Below are 8,719 nucleotides of genomic sequence, written 5' to 3'. Positions count from 1 at the left end.
CTCTAGCCCTTCTAATCCTTTCCCATGTGATTCATTAGGTACTTGTAACATTTACACAAGTAATGCAGACGCATTAAAGGCATATTCAGGTAAACTAACATTTATTACTAATTCAAAGATCATGTTTTCCGTTTTAGTTTCTAATTCTGTCTTATTATTAATAGAATGCATTGAGGTCATCAAGGCTGCTGTGGGTGTGTCTTGCGCCAGAGTAGCCAGGCATGCACTTTTAGTTCCTGGAGCATCTAGTCGCTCAATCAATTGTTTAGGCCAGTAGCTGGCACAGAATACTACTGCCATACCATCAACTATCAGAAATGAAAAGAGTGATAAAAGAATCCCAGCACCCAGCATTATGAGCATTCCACGCATATGTCCCGGTCTCTGCCAGGGACCTCCAGGAGGCCTGATCACCGTTGGTGCGAACCTCAGGACTGGCAGCCATTCAAGCTCTTTCTGCTCCATGCTGCACAGACTCCACTGGAGTGGGTGTGGCAGTTCCCCGTTTTTTATTTTTTAAGTGATATGCGTAGAAGTCACGTTCAATGGTGTGCAGGGAAGTTAAAATAATTCTGAAGATAATAGGAAATATTAATAAAATGATGATTAGGACAGTAATACCTACACCAAGAAAAATAAAATATTGAATCCAATCCGAGGGATTCAAGCCTTTTAATGTAGAAGATAAAGTTGTGGAGAGAGTAGAAATGTCCCAGGACTCCAAGTGCTATTGACTCATGGCTGTAATTTGCTGCTGTAAGGTAACCATATCATAGGTAAGATTTGTATTTTTCCAGACACTTAATAAATGAGACGCCCATACGGAGCTATGCCTTTTAAAGTAAAACAAATAGGTAAAGTATTAGACCTCCCCTCATAATTGACATAAGAGGAGGTATTATGGCCAAAATGAAAAGTTGGAGATTCCTCCAAGATGTCAGAAACATTAGTCATAACCTTAATATATTCTGAGTTTCCCCAGTCTACTGGATGTAAAGGCGGAGGCTTTGGAATATAAGCCCAGTAACTTTGTGCTGAGGTCACCGGGGAGTTCACAGCAAGGAGAGATAATAATGCTAAAAGGAGAGTTAATGCAGTCTTTGGCTGATGGGTTGTTTTTAGTAATGTTTCCGCTTCATGTAGAAGATGATGAAGATCTTTTGGAGGGCGAGGTGTGCTCTGCTGCGGTTGGAGTGGGAGACGGGCCATCCATGCGTTCGGTGGAAGAGTTGCTTCCGCTTTTGTTTTTGTCTTCGGGACATTTTTAGTCACTGCGGGCTGGATGAGTCTGTCTGGAATCCAGATGGGAGTCTTGGCATCCTGAGGAAAAACACAAGTATAACCTCGCCCAGAGGTGATTAGAATATCTGGGCCTTTCCATTGTCCAGAGAATAGATCTTTCCAAATGACCTGAGGGTGTTTTGGGTCCTTTTCTTGCATCCAATGACTATGTGCAGTAGAAAGACCATCATCATTAAGATTTAAGAAATTCAGTACAAATAAAACATGACTTAGAATATGATGAGGAGAATAATATGAATTAGTATTTTTTATTTTAGATATTTGTGCCTTTAGTGTTTGATGAGTACGTTCAACTATAGTTTGTCCTCACCCTACCTTTGATTATTAGTTGTGCACATAGATAATCAAATCCAGAAATTACATAATTTTGTATATGGGGCAGATGTATTTACTCTAAAATTCCATTTTGCCACAAACATCCTGTAGGGGTGTAAGCAGTGCTTATTATAATTAAGTCCCATGGTTGGCTATAGTCTATTTGTTTAACAAAGGAAGTACTCAATCTTTGCTCTGTAATAGCCAATGCCTTTTTGTTGGGAGTCAGAGTATAATTAAATTGTACCTTGATTTGCATCAGACCATGGCTTTATTGTCTTATTGTTTTATGGCCTTATTCTGTTTAAATTACTTGAGATTTACCATATGAATGTAACAGCTGGAAGTTCCCTGGTTTCAAGAAGGGATATAAGTTGGAGTTGACAATAAACGGGGCAGTCTTTACCTGGGCTGCAGACATCCCGGACCCGGTGTGTCTGTCTCTCTTCTATTTTTTCTTAGTTCTTGCCCCCTATTTCAGGAACCCCAATCTGCGAACCCTGGTTTGTTGCTGGCTGGCCCCGGCAACTGGCACTTGAACAGGGACTTTGCTTTGTCCGGGCAGGCTCAAAGTTGCGGCTATTAGATTAATGAGTCCTACAAAAGGCCATGTTACTCCAGTTAAAGTAACAAGGTGGTCAACTCAGAAATAGTCTAAGTATGATCTCACCTGGAACCTGGTAAGAGCCAAAATTACATCTGAATAAGGGTTGTTGACCTTCTCCATGGGCCTGCTGAAGATTGCTATAAAGTAACTTACAAGAGTAAGTTGAAATAGTAATTAAGTAACCATTTTGATAGTCCTAATTTTCCTTGTTTCTTTTTTAGAAACAAAACTTTAGGACAACTTTACTTTTAAATTTTGTTTAGAAACCATTTCTACTTTTCTTTAACTTTTACACTTTGTAACTTAAACTCTTAACACTTTGATCTTTGTTTGCATTTGAAAAACCTTTAAGGCTCAAGGAATTCCCTTTGCCTTTAGGCCCCCTAGGGCCCAGGTCGCTCCCTTTGCCTTTAGAAGAGGCTTTTTGTTTTATTCTGCAGTTTAGATTATTACTGCCTAGAACTCCATTAACAGTTTAAACTCAAATAACAGTTTTTCCCTAATGCAAGAATTACAAACATCAGTGCACCAAAAGTTATCATCAGACTTCCAGTGTCAGTCTGCAAGAAAAGACAGATAGGCAAAGTTTCTGACATTAATGAACAATTTTACATTTAAATTTCTAATACATGTCTCCAAACTTTAAAGGTAATAAATCCCAAATTCCCTAATACCTCTGGGTTAAACAGGATACAATGTTTACAATGTAAACAGCTCTAAGTATTACAAAACCAGATTTTTTTTTTCTTCTCCGGGTCTTTAGAAAAGTACTTTTCACCAATTTTTCTTTAAACCAATGTAATAATTCTTTGAGACATTGTAAAACATTCAAACCTAATATTTTTCTTGAAGTTTTAAGGTTAGATTTACCCAATTGTCTTTGTGTTTAAGTATAAATTTATCCATTGTTTTATACAGTATGCTGACAATTTAACCTTGAACATGTTCACTCACTCATTCACACACATTCATACTCAAAAATCATAAAGCGCGCAAAATTAATATCGGCCGTTCATTTTCCGGAAGTTTGTGTCAAGTTTTGCCAATTTTACTCTTACAGGTGAGAACCAGGTTCAAAACAAAACTTTTTGCAAGGCAACTTAGCTGGAATTTATTTTTCCAGGGCTTGTTACAACTGCAGACATGGGGGAGCGGCCATGCTAGGCCCAGAAATGTTCAAATAAATAACAAGGATGTGTGCTTGAGTACGCACAGAAAAACCATAAGGATCCATACTTAGAAATCGTACCAATTTTAAAGACAAAACTGGACAAGGAAAAATATGTAACACGAACAAGACAGAGAAACGGAGACTTATAAATAATCAGACATTGACATATAACAAGAAAATTGGACTCAATCAGATACACTTAACACAAAAAACATGAGCTCAAATGAATGTTTTCACCAAACAGTTATTTTTAGATTTAGACATGTCTTGTTGGTGGGACTCTCAGGTATGCCTTGTTATTGACAAGAAACTCAGAAGGGGAGGGGGGGTCAAGGCGTCCCTTGACCACCCAGACCTCTGTTTTAGGCCCACAGTGCAGCTACTTTATTAAGGGTTCGAGGAGAATTAGGGACAGAATCACCCTGTAACAATTCAAAGAGTGGCTTTAATTCTCCAGTAGATAATTTTAGCTGAGGTCTTATCCAATTGATATTTCCTAAAACCTTTTGTAAGTCATTTAGTGTAAGTAGAGAATCCCTGCAAATCTGTAATTTTTGTGACGTTATTTTTTGTTCATGAATAACATGCCCTAGATATCTTATAGGTAACTGGTATTGAATTTTGTCAGGAGTGACAAGTAGCCCATTATTCTGCAATGATTCTAATAATAAAATTAAAGACTCCTGTAATTTCCCCATAAGTTTTTGCTGCAAGTAAAATATCATCCATATAATGAATTAGATAAACATTAGGAAATTGTTGTCTTACTGGTTCAATAGCATTGGCCACAAATTTTTGACATAACGTAGGACTATTTTTCATTCCTTGAGGTAACACTTTCCATTGATATCTTTTGTAGGGTCTTATAAAATTTACTTATGGTACACTGAATGCAAATTTCTTACAATTCTCAGGATGTAATTTTATTGTAAAGAAGTAGTCTTGTAAATCTATGACTGTAATTTTCCAATCTTTTGGAATTGTTACTGGATTTGGCAGCCCTGGTTGCAATGCGCCCATGTCGTGCATGGTTGCATTTACTGCTCTTAAATCTTGTAATAATTTCCACTTACCAGATTTCTTTTTTATGGCAAAGATAGGAGTATTCCAGGGACCAGTAGTCTCCTCCAAATGTCCTGAGTTTAACTGTTTTTGAACAATAGCTTCTATGGCCTGTATTTTTTCTAGGGTAAGGGGCCATTGATTAAGCCATACAGGCTCTTCAGATTTCCAAGATATTTGATCTGCAAATAATGTAGTCTCAATGGCCCCTATGAAAAATATTGTTCATCAATGTCTGAATTTGTAAATAGCTTAACATTCATTTCTGTCATTAGGTCTCTTCCCCATAAGGAGAAGGGCAATGAGGGAATGACATAAGGATGGATGGTTCCCTTTTTCCCATCCACTTCCCAGCATAGGAGTTCTGCACTTTTTGCTACATTAGAAGCCATTCCCAATCCCTGTAATGAAGAGGAAGTTTTTATTACTGGCCAAGCTTGAGGCCAATCTTTTCCTGCAATAAAAGTCTTATTTGCTCCTGTATTTAAAATACTCTTAAAAGTTTTTCCATTGATTTTTACAGACAGAAAAGGCCTATCCTTTCCTATTTCCGTAACCCAAGTTACTGTATTAGTTGACCTGAAAGAGCCCTGACCTCTTTCCTTTGACAACTCTGGATTAGGTAATTTTAAATAAGGAAGCAAAAGTAGTTGTGCTATTCTTTGTCCTTTTCTTAGGACTACTGTTCCTTTAACACTTTTAGCCATGATTTTAATTTCTCCAGTAAAGTCAGAATCAATCACTCCAGGAAGCACTTCAATCCCCAATTTAAAGTTAGAACTTCGTCCCAGTAACAATCCTGTAATTCCTGAGGGTACAGTTCCTTGAACCGAAGTAGGCACCAGTTGAACCCCATCTTCCACAGACAGAATTACATCCTTGCCCACCGCTACATCTAACCCTGCACTTCCTGGACTGGCTCTAGGCAAATTATGTATTGTGAATTCTGGAGCCTCTGGGTTAAGGGCCTGACTGTTGGCCTTGCCCTCCTTTTCCTCTCTTGTATCGGGGCTGAGAGGCTGCCCCTTTTCTAGTTTTTTGATTCCTTGACTTCTTCTTCTATTTTACTTCCGTCTTTGCGGAATTTTGATTTACATTTATTTTTCCAATGCCTTCCTCTCTGGCATCAGGGACATATTCCTGGAGGATTCTTTTTGTATGTTCCTCCCTGTTTTTTGCTAGAGCAATCCTTTTTCATATGTCCTGATTCTCCACATTCAAAACAAGTAGGTTGAGGCCCTTTCTTAGGTCCTCCACCCCCATATGTCTGCTTGACATATGACTGAAAAGTTTGACCTTTCCTAGCTGCCGCGTAGGCCATTCCTTGCACTACCGCGGGTGAGGCGTCAGCACATGCTTTTACATAGTCTTGCAATGAACCTGTTTTCCTTAAAGGACGAATGAGGTCTTGGCAGAGTGTGTAAAATTCTCTGCCTGTAGCACCTGAGACTTTTAGACCTCGTTCTGTTAACATGTGCTTGAGAACTGAAACAAAAAGTTTCTGTCCTTTAGTTCCTGATCGCCCCATGGTTAATCTTACTCACCCTTCACCAGTCTCCCTTGTTTTACTGGCGGGACTGCAGTTCCCTTGGTGAGAGCCTATCCACTCCTTGGAAAAAGAGAAAAGAAAGGATAAAGTGTTACCTGTCCAGTCAGGTCCCTGTTCGGGCGCCACTTGCCGCAGACCGACTCAGCGGGAGTGCGGGGAGACCAAGTCTGGATTCACAGGTCAGGAATGGATTCGGCGATGACAGACAGACACAAACGCAAGGGAGGTTTGAAGTCTGCTGCGAAGTTTTACTTGTTGAGTGTGAGATTATATACAGTCAAAGTAGGAGTAGTTTCTTTCAGTTGGCATAAGGTCAAAAGATTACAATCACGTTTAAGAATGGTTACAGGGTACATTTTTCTGAGTAGAAAAGAAACTTCTCCCTTCATTCTAAGAAGCCATGGTTAATAAGTCAGACATTATGGTTAGGCGTCATCCGCCTTGGCATTAATCACTATTAGCTTTGTTTACCATCTGTTTCCTAGTTCTTCCTATGATTCTGTTTCTAAGTTAGTAATTATTACCCTGTGCCAGGAATTGTAAAACCTTAAACCTAAGAGTCCATTGTTGCTGTTCAGTTAGAGCACACCACGGTGCTCTAGCCCTTCTAATCCTTTCCCATGTGATTCATTAGGTACTTGTAACATTTACACAAGTAATGCAGACGCATTAAAGGCATATTCAGGTAAACTAACATTTATTACTAATTCAAAGATCATGTTTTCCGTTTTAGTTTCTAATTCTGTCTTATTATTAATAGAATGCATTGAGGTCATCAAGGCTGCTGTGGGTGTGTCTTGCGCCAGAGTAGCCAGGCATGCACTTTTAGTTCCTGGAGCATCTAGTCGCTCAATCAATTGTTTAGGCCAGTAGCTGGCACAGAATACTACTGCCATACCATCAACTATCAGAAATGAAAAGAGTGATAAAAGAATCCCAGCACCCAGCATTATGAGCATTCCACGCATATGTCCCGGTCTCTGCCAGGGACCTCCAGGAGGCCTGATCACCGTTGGTGCGAACCTCAGGACTGGCAGCCATTCAAGCTCTTTCTGCTCCATGCTGCACAGACTCCACTGGAGTGGGTGTGGCAGAGGCTCACCCCTGAAATCTGGGCATCTGGCTGGTCCTGTTCTTTAACAAGCACTAGATCCTAGCCGGTGGGGTGGCTCACGCCAATAATCCCAGCTATTCGAGTGGTTTAGATCTGTGGATTAAGGTCCAAAACCAGCCTGGGCACAAAAGGACTTGAGACTTTTATCTCAAAATTACCTCTAGAAAATGTCAAGTGGGGCTTTGGTCAAAGGTGGGCTTGGACTTGATCTAAAGAGCTCCGGGAATGAACTCACGCTGAGTTCATCGCCTTCAACCACAAAAAAATCCCTGGAACCTATGTATGAAATAACTAAAAACAACGTGTTGGTCATAAATTATTTGCCAAGAAATGAGAAAGCCCCAAGTTCAAACACCAGTGCTACGAAAACCAAAATAATCTGTTTTTCTCCAATTTTATTCAGGTAAAATATCAATGACAGAAACATCATATCTCAACCATTGTAAAATTTAGTTGGAATATCATCTCCAGGCATGTGTCATCTTTACAAATTAAAATTTTATGCATTTAAAACAGTTGAATACCTACTCATGAATATCCTTGACATAGCCAGGAATTTTATCTAGTACTCCTGTGTCATCAATTATACTGATGAAACCAGACAAATACAAAGAATGTGCAGAGACACGTAGGGATTTACAGGAATTTGGGTTAAACTTTTTTCCAATGCAAAACCATATTACAGATGGATTTCCTACATCCTGATATCAGTTGATCAGGACACTTTTGAGGTCCCTGTTCCTCAGGCTGTAGATGAAGGGGTTCAGGAAAGGAGTGACCACAGTGTACATCACTGAGGACACAGCACTGCCCCTGAAAGAATATGACACAGCTGAATTAACATAAACACCCAATGATGTCCCAAGAATAAACACCCCACTGACAGGTGAGAGCCACAGGTGGAGAAGGCTTTGTACTTCCCTCCTGATGATGGAATTCTCAGCACTGAAGAAATAATTTTATAGTAAGAGAGAAGGATTCCAAAGACTGTAGGAAATCCATAAATGATAGCAACAACATATTTGAAGACATCATTTGAGAGTGGGTCTCTACAGGAAAGATCCAGAATTTGAGAAGGGTCACAGAAGAAATTTGGGATTTCCAGTTCCTTGAAATCGGTCAATCTCAGTGCCATCCACACATGCAGCTGTCCTTCCAAGAAGCTGACAATAAGTGACAGCAGAACCAAGGAGACACAGAGACTAGGGTTCATGAGGATAGGGCAATTCAGGGGGTGACAGATGGCCACAAAGCGGTCATAGGCCAACACAGTAAGAAACATAACATACATAAAGCAAAAAAAGATGTAGAGACACATCTGTGTGAGGCAGCCTGCATAGGAGATGGCTCTGCTGTGACTCTGCACGTTCACTAGCATCTTGGGCACAGTGGAGGAGATGAAGCAGATGTCATCGAAGGAGAGGATGGAGAGGAAGAAGTACATGGGGGTGTGAAGGTGGGGGTCAGAGCTGACATCCAGGATGATGAGCAGATTTCCGAGCACAGAGATCAGGTACATGGACAGGAAAAGCCCAAAGAGCATGGATTGTAATTTTGGATCCTCTGAGATTCTCAGGAGAAGGATATCTGTAACGTGGG

At 40.0% G+C, this 8,719-nt stretch overlaps 1 pseudogene; it reads right to left on the bottom strand.

The window, feature by feature from the left end:
* Positions 1-7,827: 7,827 nt before the first annotated feature.
* Positions 7,828-8,402, bottom strand: LOC150068318 (olfactory receptor 7E178-like; annotated as a pseudogene).
* Positions 8,403-8,719: the final 317 nt, after the last annotated feature.

Source organism: Megascapheus bottae, chromosome 1 (genome assembly GCF_031878675.1).
Source record: "Megascapheus bottae isolate mThoBot1 chromosome 1, mThoBot2.hap1, whole genome shotgun sequence".
Taxonomy (NCBI): domain Eukaryota; kingdom Metazoa; phylum Chordata; class Mammalia; order Rodentia; family Geomyidae; genus Megascapheus; species Megascapheus bottae.
Note: the sequence above shows the minus strand (reverse complement) of the source record. Positions and strands in the feature narration are given on the sequence as shown.